Below are 12,311 nucleotides of genomic sequence, written 5' to 3'. Positions count from 1 at the left end.
GGGTAGCTGTGAGGGCAAACTGAAGCTGACACAAAGGGCTTGGTCTTGCGCAGGGCGCCCTCGGGGGAGCCATTGCAGAGTCAGGCTATGGGTGTGTTAATGGCTCACTGGGGTCATGGCCCTGTGTGTCCTCCCTGATGTGACTCACACCGTCCCCTGGAATGTTTCAGAAACATCCGACTCAGCAGAGCCTAGGGGAACGATGTTTTGATGCTGCAACTGTGACAGGGGACAGATGGGGAGAACGGATGAGGCGAACGCAGGGCTTCCACATGCCCTTGCTGCTGCAATGATCCTTTCACTATTTTGTGAAAACAGAAGCGATGAATTACTCATGAGAATGAACTGCTTTAAAAACACCAGCCTTTCATTTAAAGAGTCATTTATGCTTCCACCTGGCAAATTTTTACTGTTTCAAGACCCCACTCATACGTCTCCTCTCGTTCATCCAGTGTGACTTTCCCAGTAGAATTAATCACCTCACTAGGTCTGTGCGAGGCACATGCACTGGGAAAAATGCCTTTGGGAGCCTAACACGGGCCCCGATGGCTCTGCCATCTCCACCAAACTCTAAGCTCCTTGGTGTCAGGATAGGTAAAAGTTGGTCAATAGACACACAGAATGCTTCCTTGGGCCCAGCTTGGTGCTAAACCCTTTAAGAGCATCACTACATTTATTTCTGTGACTCATGACAACCTGATGAAGTGGGTATCGTCCTTGTTTTAAAGTTGAGGTAACTAAGAATCAGAGAGGCTTAGCAACTTGTCAAAAGCGGCCCAGTTAATAAGAGACAGAGCTGGAAGGTAGCACCAGCATGCTGGATTCCAGGGGCTGGGCTTCTCGGTACACAGTGTTTATCATGCCTGAGGCTGGGGTGGTCTGCCCTGCACCCCCAGGGCCGGGTAGAGTGCCTGGACGCAGACGGTGCCCGGTAAAGGTTTATTACATCTTTTCTCCTTCTGCTGGAACAATCATGGGGATGGAAAGAGAAAAAAAAAAAAAAAAGGCAACTCATCAGGTAGCAAGTTTCCTGTTGATCCAGGAGTGATTGGTAGTGGTTCAACATATTTGAAATAATGAAAGTTTTAAATGAACCGCATTCTATTCCCTGATTACTCAACTCAGTTTAGAAGATAAATAAAAACTGAATTAAATAAATTTGGCTTTCATGTTTGGCGTACAAGCAATGCTCCTTGATGCTCCCTCTGTCATTCCTTTTTTGTCTCATGATGCCATAATTTTGCTGTACAATTAGCATGTTTGCTTGTTTCTTGTCAAAGAAGCAGTTGTATTCAATAAAATGCTTAGAGACATGAACTCGGAGGCAGTCCTCAGAAACAATACTCAGCACGGTTAGGCCTGCCTGCGCCACATTTCCAGGGAAAGCCAGGGTTTGGATGATTTTACAGGACAATGTCTCACTCTTTTTCCTCCTTAAAAAAATTATCAAGTATCCAGAGCTGTGCTATTTAACTGAGTTTTCACAGGACTCTTTCTGCTCCCCTCTGTTTGCTTATTTTATTTTATTTTTTGAGATGGAGTCTTGCTCTGTCGCCCAGGCTGGAGTGCAGTGGCAGCGATCTCAGCCCACTGCAACCTCTGCCGCCTGGGTTCAAATAATTCTCCTGCCTCAGCCTCCCAAATATCTGGAATTATAGGCACCTGCCACCATGCCTGGCTAAATTTTCTATTTTTAGTAGAGCGGGGTTTCACCATGTTGGCCAGGCTGGTCTTGAACTCCTGACCTCAAGTGATCCACCTGCTTTGGCCTCCCAAAGTGCTGGGATTACAGGCATGAGCCACCGCACCTGGCCAGTTTGCTTATTTTATTTGGTGCCTCCTCCCATGGGAGACCTCAAGGAGGTGTGCCTGCCACACAGATGCCCTGGAAGGCCAGCTTGCTGCTCCTACTCAGAACCACACCTGCAGACAGAGGAGCACAGAGGGACACTCATTTGCTGAGCACCCATATAACATGAACTAAGAGCTGGGTGGAGACAATGAACGGTGGAGCCATCGTTCCCGATGTGGAGGGAGAACAGCTCAAGACCACGGAACAGCCTGCTCTCCCGCTTCCTGGCTTCCGTGCGCTTTTGTCCAATCAGGCTTTTTGACCAATTGGCCAGGCGCGCTATGTAAATTTCTGACATTTTCAAAGCTGTCTTTTTAATAAACCTTTCAGTGTAAAAATACTAGCGTGCAAGATGTTTTCAATGCTTCTAGGCCTGAAAAATGCATACGCCTTATTAAATTGGAATTTCCGGGCAATTTATCTGTAATGTGAACTTTGCTTGTTACAGGAAAAAAAAATCAAATTAAAAGCTGAGCTCATTTCAGCCTGTAATGTAGCTTCACAGAAGCTGCTCTGAGTGCTTGCCAAGCCTCGGCCTCTTCTGGGTGTCGGTGTTGGGAGACGCAAGGCAAACTGAGTAACAGAATTCGAGTCGCAGGCAGCGCAGTGGGGGTGACTGGGGCCTGCGCCACCCTGGAAGGCGGGCTCACTCTCAGCAGGGCCCCCTCGGAGCAGGGAAGAAAGCTTCCAGGCAAGTGGCCAGGGCCAGCTGTTGACCTGGAAGGACTTCCAGAGCCAAGGGCTGCCAGCCTCTGCCCTCAGGGGCTCAAGTATTGGTGGGAAGGTGAAAGAGATCAAAGGTTTGACAAGTCCCTTCTGCAGGCTTCTTGGGGTCACTCGCTTTCTGTGAGGTAGGGCAGCAGTCCCCAACCTCTTTGGCACCATGGACTGGTTTCGTGGAAGACAATTTTTCCACGAACAGGTGGGGGATGGCTTGGAGATGAAACTGTTCCTCCTCAGTTCAGGCATTAGATTCTCATAAGGAGTGTGCAGCCTAGATCCCTTGTGTGTGCAGTTCACAATAGGATTTGTGCTCCAATAACAATCTGATGTTGTGGCCCAGGGGTTGGGGCCGTCCGTGGCCCAGGGGTTGGGGACCCCTGATGTAGGGAACCCATGTTTGCACAGCATAGTTGCCAACATTACATGACTTAGCATAGCTTTCCTTTCAGTTTAGACTTAAAAATGTCATAAAGTAATATTGGGCAATTAGTGCACAATAGCCAAATGGATCAATGCAATATAACAGAGCACTAGACATGGCACAGATTATATACATATCAAATTTATATATAGGGAGATTATAGATATAATAATAGATGGAAGATGGATCTATCTCTATATATGGCATATATATACACATATATATACACACACACACATATATATATACACACACACATATATATAGTAGGATAGGAAAGACTATGACAAACGTAGAAAATAAAAACTACGAAAGGAGAGGAGATACAGGGTATTTTTATATTCCTGCTGAAGGATACAAACAACCCTGTAAAACTGTAGGAAACAAGGGAAACAGTAGGGGAATTCTTCACACCCTATTTAATTTCAGTCCACTGGACCCCGTAGTTATTATTAAAAGCAGAACCAGAAAGACACAGAACTCCCAATTGAAGGAAATACACTATCTTAAAATAGCTCATGTAGCTATGGCCCTGAGTGTAAAGTAAAGGGCATATTTCAAATCTTCTGACAAAATGTATGGATAAAATTGAATGGCTAGTGAATTCCAGAATCCTAGATTAGTTAGACAGTGACAGCCCATCACAGTCCAGGGTACTGTTCTCTTCCTGTCCCAGGAAACCAGAGCCAAAGAAAGCAGTCTCAGTAAACAGAAAGGACTGCCATGGTCTCTAGGGCCCTAGAGGATCCTTCTGGACCCGCCTGACTTTCTACCTGCATTTTCTATCTCTTTCCTCAGCCTTCCTAAGTTACAGACTCACCGGCCTTTCTTTAATTCCTTGAAGTTAGCAAATTTCCCAGGGATGGGGATGCCACAACCAGCAGATGTGGACAAGAAGAGCTGTCCAGTGAGTGGCCTGGGCAGGGCCTCTTGGGGTTGGGAGGATGGGATACTTCTTGCCTTGCCTTTCATGGAGGTATGACCTTCTGTGACTCCATAACAGCTGAGAACAGGGCAGGAGCTCTTGACATCTCCAGTCCCTTCCCTGGATCCCCTTCCCAGGCATCCCAGAGCCCCTGGTGAAATCCTGTGGACGTCTACATGAGGCTCTAGCACATGACAATTCTGACTGGCATATGGCAGCTGGCATCTTCTGATGGCACATGGACCAAAACTTTGCTTTTTACAGACATTCTGATCCCTACCATGACAACAAGTAATATATATCATGCCCAAGAGAATCATCACCTTCCACACATGCAGTGGACCGAGGTAGCTGTGGTGTGGGTCCACTTTCTTTGGTCATCGTAGGAGGTAGGTGGTAAGACGACTAGGGATCGTCTTTTGTGTAGACCACTGTAATGCACCTGATTCTTTGCTTCTCTTCTGCTTGCTACAGTCCATTCTCCAAAGAGCAGCCAGTGTTATATCACAGAGTGTGAATCCCCGGCTTAAAACCCTCCAATGACTTCCCATGGGTTATAGAATAAGATCCAAACTCTTAACCATGGTCTCTAAGGTCCTAGAGGATCCTTCTGGACCTGCCTGACTTTCTACCTGCATTTTCTACCTCTTTCCTCAGCCTCCCTAAGTTACAGACTCGCTGGCCTTCCTTTCATTCCTTGAAATTAGTAAATTATTTCTGGTCTCAACACCTATCTACTTGCCTCATCGGATAAGTCTTAGATTTTCTCATGTGTGTCTTATGCTTTGTAGGATCTCAGCTCCAACACCGAGGCCTCTGTGTTCCCTAGAGAAGCCACTCTGGATGGTCTCTCTAAAGTCTGCCTCCTTCCCTGGCCAGCTCTACAACTTAGAATGACAGCTCCTAGGGGCAGTGACCTCATCTATCTTACTTAACACTTCATACCTAGAATCTAGAAGAGTGGCCCGCATACACTGAGTGGGTAGGTACTCAGTTGTTGAATGCATGCATGAGGGAATGAATGAGAGTAGAAACCTTCTTTAACATGCATTGGTTGACCCATGTGCTGGGTGACCCAGAATTCTAAAGGCACTTCATCCTAAAGTGCTCATTCATCCCTCCCCCATAGGCAGGTCTCTCAAAAGAGCCACCTGTCTCTCTTGTCCCAGCCAAACTCCCACTTCTATGCTGCTCCAGACATTCCCATCCCTTTAGTTGCCTTGGATCTGATACATGCTGTCAACGGGGACTTAGTTAGGTGGGTTTGTGTGCTGGGGGTCCCGAAGACCACTCCCAGGTTCAGTGATTTGCCAGGAAGGCCCACAGAACACAGCATATTGTCATATTCAATGGTTAAAACTTATCACAGGGAAAATATGCAGGGAAAACAGCACAGAAAAAAGGCACATGGGGCAACATCCCGGGGAAACCAGGTACCAGCTTGCAGGAGTCTGCTCCCAGTGGGGTCACACCGGACGTGCTTAATTCCAGGAGCAAGTTGTGACAACATATGTGAAATGTTCTCCATCAGGGAAGCTCATCAAAGACTCAACACCCAGGGTTTTTTTTGGGGGGCTGGTCACGTAGACACCCTCCACATGGCATTAGCAAAATTCTTGACTCCCAGAGGGAAAACAGATATTCAGCATAAACCACATTTCTTCGCGCAAGCAGTTTAGGTGCAGTGAGTCACTCTTATCAGTTAAGAGAGTGGGAGCCCTCCCCACATCCAAGATTCTACATACCAGCTGAGGCCAACCTTGTAGGCAGGTCTTTCTAGGAACAGCAGTCTCAGGCCTGCTGTGTGAGCTCTTTTTTGCATAGTCCATGATCAGGACAAAGAAATGGTGAATAAGAACAAATTCTACTTATCTTTAGAAATCACTAAATTCCTGTTTCTCCTAAAACCCCCTCTTTTTTTTTTTTCAGACGGAGTCTCCCTTTGTTGCCAACCCTGGAGTGAAGTGGTGGGATCTGGGCTCACCGCAACCTCCGCCTCCTGGGTTCAAGCGATTCTCCTGCCTTAGCCTCCCAAGTAGGTGAGATTACAGGCATGTGCAACCATGGCCGGCTAATTTTTGTATGTTTAGTAGTGATGGGGTTTCACTATGTTGGCCAGGCTGGTCTCAAACTCCTGACCTTGTGATCCACCTGCCTTGGCCTCCCAAAGTGCCGGGATTACAGGCTTGAGCCACCACGCCTGGCCCAAAACCCTTTTAATTCTAGAGACTACATATTGAAACCCCCAAGGAAGCTGGAATCACAAGAAAACATGCTCTTGTAGGCACAGTGGTAGGGGGTGGCTGCAACTCCACTCGCATTTACCCAAGGAAACGCTGGTTTGGTCCTCTGTGTTAATTGCAGAAAATTCAGACAATACAGAGCAGAAAAAAGAAAAAAATTAAAATCACCCTAATCCACTTCCAGAGATAAGCACTATTAACATTTTTGTCTAGAGGCTTCCAGCCTATGTATCGATGTATACATAAACACACACGTTTTTAATGTGACGTACTGTTCACTCGCTCATTTGGAATAAACATTTGCTGGGTGTCTGTTTCATGCCAGGCACCGAGCTTGGTGTTGGGAAGACAGCAGTGTATTCCCTCCAGTTTTTGGAACTTACACTCCAGCAGGGAGACAGGATATAAATTAGTAATTACACAAATGGTTATTTAATTACTCTCGTGACAAGGGCCATGCCAGCAGGCTCCCTCACATCGTAAATCATGCATTGTGAGTGTTTTCCTATTTTTCAGCATTTACTTTCTGCTGTTGTGTCTACAACTGGAAGCACACATTCACTGATCACTGAGGAGGTGGCGTACGATGTATGTATTCATATACATTACGGTCTGCCATTGCCTCATCAACCTGGGAGGTAGATATTACCACCTTATTTTACACATGAGAAAACAAAGGCTCAGAGTGGTCTAGGAGCTTGCCTGAGTCATGCAGCTTTCCAGCAGCAGAAGTGTGGTTCCAATGTGGATCTCTGCCTCCCAAGCATAGCTTGATTTTTGTTTGCCTTGTGAATAGCCCATGAGGGTTGGGCATTTGTTTGTGCCACTGGTTCTCCAATTTGGGTGTGTATCAGAATGATCAGGGCTGTTGATGATATGATGGGACCTTTCCATTTTTAACATGTTTTCCAGGTGGCTCTGATTCACCAAAGTTTGAGAACCACCATTCTGAGAATAATGATTTAAACTCTGAGCTGGAACCCAGGTCTATGTCCCACAGCTGGGCTTTCCTTAGTGGGGAATAACTCAGGAACATAGGACTGGAATTTACAGGATGGCAATATTTCCTAAAAAAAAAAAAAAGAACCCTATTACATAGATATAAAACTTTCTTAAAATTATATTTCTGTTTATAAAAATCATACACATTTGAGAAAGGTTTAAAATTACACAGCACATGTGTGTGAATTTAATATCTTCATCACTATCAATGGTGAAACAATATTGGCTTAAACTGTTCTTTTATTGGAAGGCTCTTAGTAACTTCGAAGTCAAACTTCGAGACTTACCACTGAGATAAACTACTCAGTTGTGATGTAGATATCAAGGAACTTGTGTCTAACAGCGCTCAGTAATAACTTAAGTCTGAGAATGATTTAGTCTAGGAAATAGGCGCTCTTTGCCATGTAGTCACTTTCAATAGTGGGCAGGAAAGGGGTGGGGCCACAGCTAGGTGCCACTGATTGTGGGCATGGTCAGCATGAATTACCAGCGTGCCTGCAGACAAACGCCTAAGAACCACTGTTTTGAGCTACCACCCTTTTCTGTGGACTCTCTAACCTCTTCCTTTGTGTGTGAGCCCCACGTGCACCGAGACTTCCCTGGCAAACAATGGAACTGACACTTCCTGGGCACCAGCTACTTGCCAGGGACTGCACACATCTTCTCTGAAAACCTCCTCACCACCTGTTCCAGGCAAGAAAGTCTGCTCCTAGTTTCTTCTGGCAAAGGTCATACCGGGCGGCTTGTTTGAGGCCATTAATTCTTTGTTAGAATTTACCGAAGGTCTCCCAACTGCTGCAATAGGACCTTTTCGTGCCTGCAATAAGATTTTGCTGTGGCCGGGCTCTTCCTAGTCAGGGCTTGCTAGTCCATTTTGCAGATTTATTTCCAGGGGTGACTGACATAGTTTCCCCTAGGCGCTCACTGCCACTGCCCTCCCCCACCCCATTTTTCAAACCTACGTGAATACAGCAGCTATTAGAGTAAGGAAACAACGTCTTCACAACTTTATAAGTGTCTTTGCAAAGACATTTATATCTCATATAAAGGGACATTTGACACTTCGTAAGGGTCATTTCGTTGTTGCTTTTGACCAAATTGACTGCCAAGCAATACAGAGAAATACAGACAAAGAGATTCAGGGTATAAAGCCACAAATTTAACAATATCATACACATTGAGTAAATTAGGAAATAAAAAATTAAATCGTACTTAAACATTGAGAGACTAGGACCTTAACATATTTAGTTACCATATTAACAGGCTGAGACTTCAGAAGCTATCCGATTTCTGAAATCCAGAAACACACTTATCAATCCTAGATGAAAACAGGGATTGAACACTCTTAGTGTGGGTAAAAGCATGAAACAGATGCTTTAAGGTGCAACCACAAGATAGCTTTCATGATTAATTTTCATTATCATTATTAATGACTGATCAAGCCTGATCCTATGGGTAGTCTAGGTCTAGGGTTAAATTTGCTACATCCACGTATCCAGATTGGGTGGCTTTTTCTAAGCAGTAGAAACTGCGCTTGGAAAAGAACAGGACGACTTGGAGTTTGGTACCAGTTGGTAGCAACGTAAGCTTTCCTTGGTGTGAGGCTCTTCATCCATTTGTTCACACTCTTTTCATTCAGTGTGTTTTATCCCTTTTTTCCCTGAATTCCTAGGCCTGAATATATACAAATATGAACAAGACCCACAAGGACTGCTCATCACCCCAGTATTCCATTTACAGCATCCTGAATGAACTCCCGACCAGGACTATAATTCTCTCTTGCAGCCAAATATCCTGCTTACTCCTGGTATCTACCTGGTCAGCAGACCTCATGAGTTATCGCCCAGTGACAAAACCATCCCAAAGATGCACCAGTCCAGCACAAAGTATGACTGTCAATCTCACAAAAGATGTAGGGTTCTAGGAGGATACTCAGAGTATAAGAATTACGCTAAGTGAAATAAGCCAAGCCCAGAAAGACACATACTTTATTATTTCATGTATCTGTGGAATCTAAAAGAGTCAAATTCATGGCAGCAGGGAGAGGGCTGAAGAAGGGGGAGATGTTGATCAAAGTTTCTATGTATGCAAAGACCAAACCATCACATTATGCCTCATAAATATATACAATTATTATTTGCTAATTACAAGTAAAGCAATAAAAGAAGAAAAAAAGGAATCATAAGTAAATCCATGACAAGTGAAAATGCAATGGAGAGAAGGGAATCAATGATTGAAGAAGAGAAAGGGCAGTGGATTCACAACTGCTTCGAAAGAGTGATTTGACTGGCAAAGGACTGGGGAGAGGTCCTTTGGGAAATGGACAAAGCCCTCGAATGGTTAGGAAAGACGATCTCTTTATAAATGCAGGGCATAAGCTGAGCACAAGGTGAAGTTTGGCATGTACTGCCGTGGGATGTTGTAAAAATTATGTCAAAAGCAAAGCAATTCTTGGTTCATCTGTGTTCACTCTGAGATTAGCCTATTATTGGGGTTAAACTTATAAACAAACTTCTGTTCATCATTTTTTTCTCCAAAATAAAGTGATCAAATTGTCCCACAGAACTGACGCTTATGTTTTTTTTTTTTTTGAATAACCACAGAAATTGTTCCTTCCAGACTTTAAAACTTGAGAAAGTTACAATTGTCTTATCTGAGTTCCTTTCTCAAGAAGCCAACCATCAGGTCTCCCAGATAAAATCAAGGAGCTGAAACTTACCAGACCACTGCCTCTGGATAATGAGGAGCCAGACCCCTCATCCATCAGGATTGCCTAAAGGACCACCTGCTTCCTACTGACCAACTTCTCTTCCTTGCCCCGCTTTAATCCCTGTTTTTATTATTATTATTATTATTATTATTATTATACTTTAAGTTTTAAGGTACATGTGCACAATGTGCAGGTTAGTTACATATGTATACATGTGCCATGCTGGTGTGCTGCACCCATTAACTCGTCATTTAGCATTAGGTATATCTCCTAATGCTATCCCTCCCCCCTTCCCCCACCCCACAACAGTCCCCAGAGTGTGATGTTCCCCTTCCTGTGTCCATGTGTTCTCATTGTTCAATTCCCATCTATGAGTGAGAACATGCGATGTTTGGTTTTTTGTCCTTGCGATAGTTTACTGAGAATGATGATTTCCAATTTCATCCATGTTTTCCCAAACATGGTTACATTTCCTCTCTGGTGCATCAACCCCTCATTTCAGAGATGGATTTGAGACTGACCTCCCATTTCCTTGGCTGCAGCAGCACCCGATTAAAGCCTTCTTCCCTGGCTTTTGTCTTGTCTCAGTGATTGGCTTTCTGTGCAGTGAAGAGCAGGACCCAGACCAAACCCCTGGTGCTTCGGTAACAATTACATCTTAACCAAATATATATATATTTTCAGTTTTGAGTCACACTTTGGTCTTCACCTTAAATTGATTCATGGTAAGTTGCTTTTTTGTGCTTCCAGTCTTCTTTTGGTAAGGGCTGTTGGTGGTCCCTGTTTTTTGGTTCATGATTTGGAGTACATGGATAGTCACAGGAGGGGAGGCAAGGCTTTGGGGCTTAATCTGGTGACAAAACACTAATAACACTTTATTACAAGAGCAAAAAGCAGGATAAAATAGTCTGGTGCTCTGCTTCAGAGTTTCTGATAAGGCCCTCAGCAGCATGCAACCTGGGGCAGGGGGCTCTCTGCCTAAGTCTCAGGCTGCAGTGCTTGCAGGTCACGTTCCACTTTTGTCCACTTACGCCAAGGCATGGTGGTGTCTGGACAGGTGCTCAGTTTCCCAGGGTGGTTTATCTCAAAGAAACATGCTCACTGGGAGAGCAAACCGGGATGTCAGAAGACCAGAATGGGAAAGTTAATCACTCCTCTGTGTTTGTTCTCAGAGTTTATTTTTATTGGGTGATTAACCGACACACCATGGCCTTTGCTCTGGCACCTGGGTCTCTGAGTCCAGCTGAGACCAAGCTGAGCATGGATATTGGCACTTTCAAGAAGTCAATAAATGAAGCCAGCTGCAGCGGGGACCACAGTGAGATAGATGGCTGAGCCTTGCATTATGACTTGAAGGTCAGGGAATGTGGTCTGGCCGGCTGCCAAGCAAGGAGGTACTTAGAGGCAGCTGTGCTTAGCTTAGGTGATGACTGGACCTCCCTCTCCAGTGGCATCCTAATAGACAGCCATCTATAGAGACTGCATTCCTGATGGAGGCCAGGTTACCGGGAGGGCTGTAGGGTCCCTGGGGGACAGAAGCATCTGGGTTTCACAAGGAGAGAGCTCACCCAGGAGCACGAGTCCAGTGTGCGCTCACGGATCATCATCCGGAGGCACCATCACCAAAACAGGTGATGCTGCTGGCTGTTCTGTGAAGGAGCTGGAGGGTTATTTCCATCACGGAGTGCTCAGAATCACACATTCCCAGCCCTGTGTACTGATTTCCAGTGTTCATTCAATACATATGCTTTGACCACCTTCTATCTTCCCAGTACTCTGTTAGGGACTGGGGAGTTTGCAGTGATCAAGGTGGGGAGCTTCCTGCCCTTGGGATGCATATCTTCACCAAGGCATTTACTATCTGATGTTGTAATTTTCACACAAGGTAGTGAGCTCCCAGGGATACACTTTGTCTTTCCCTCTTCATGTAGGCAGTGAGTGGCCTCATGTCTGGCCATACAGGCCTTGGTTAAAGATGGGTGAGTGAATGGGCAGAAAGGTCAATGTGTCAGAAGCAAGTGGAAGAGCAGCCTGGAATTCCAAAGAGTTGATATCCCCAGGGATTTCAAGGCTCTGTGATGACAAGTGCAGCTGAATCCCTGCAGGAAGCAGTTGGGTTTGGTGCCCCTGGTGAGGTCAGGGGTGTCAAGTACTGAGATTAGCAAGGGGGATGAGATGTATCCTGGGCCTGCAAGCCTCCCTCTGTATGAGGATGGCAGCTGTTTCTACGTGTGGGAACATCAGTTGCCAGGAAGAATGTGGCTCAGCTCTGCTATCATCTTTCTGGATGTAGGAGGTTCTACATTAGCACTAGTGTAGAAACAGAACCCTACTGCAGTTTCCGGGTCCTCTATTCTGTTGCTCACAGAACAGGAGAGTGAGATTTAAAAAATGTACGTCATGTCCCTTTCAGGCTTCAAAACCTTTGTGGCTTT

At 45.2% G+C, this 12,311-nt stretch overlaps 1 protein-coding gene and 1 long non-coding RNA gene across 4 annotated transcripts in view; one reads left to right on the top strand and one right to left on the bottom strand.

Annotated features, from left to right (window-relative positions):
- LOC107968911 (uncharacterized) overlaps positions 1-9,731 on the top strand; it is a 37,996-nt gene extending 28,265 nt beyond the window's left edge. The window contains exons 2-3 of one of the 2 annotated variants that reach the window (XR_008539839.1): positions 5,851-5,956; positions 8,839-9,731. This is a non-coding gene — a long non-coding RNA (uncharacterized LOC107968911). Of the gene's footprint in view, positions 1-5,850; positions 5,961-8,838 lie in introns of both variants that reach the window. The other variant, XR_008539838.2, reaches the window with a different exon arrangement.
- The window catches only part of CDH13 (cadherin 13), a 1,164,519-nt gene that overhangs the window by 51,934 nt on the left and 1,100,274 nt on the right, over positions 1-12,311 (bottom strand). The window lies entirely within an intron of this gene.

The sequence above is a fragment of the Pan troglodytes genome, chromosome 18 (genome assembly GCF_028858775.2).
Source record: "Pan troglodytes isolate AG18354 chromosome 18, NHGRI_mPanTro3-v2.0_pri, whole genome shotgun sequence".
NCBI classification, from domain to species: domain Eukaryota; kingdom Metazoa; phylum Chordata; class Mammalia; order Primates; family Hominidae; genus Pan; species Pan troglodytes.
The sequence above is the reverse complement of the archived record's forward strand: the minus strand, read 5'-3'. Positions and strand labels throughout refer to the sequence as shown.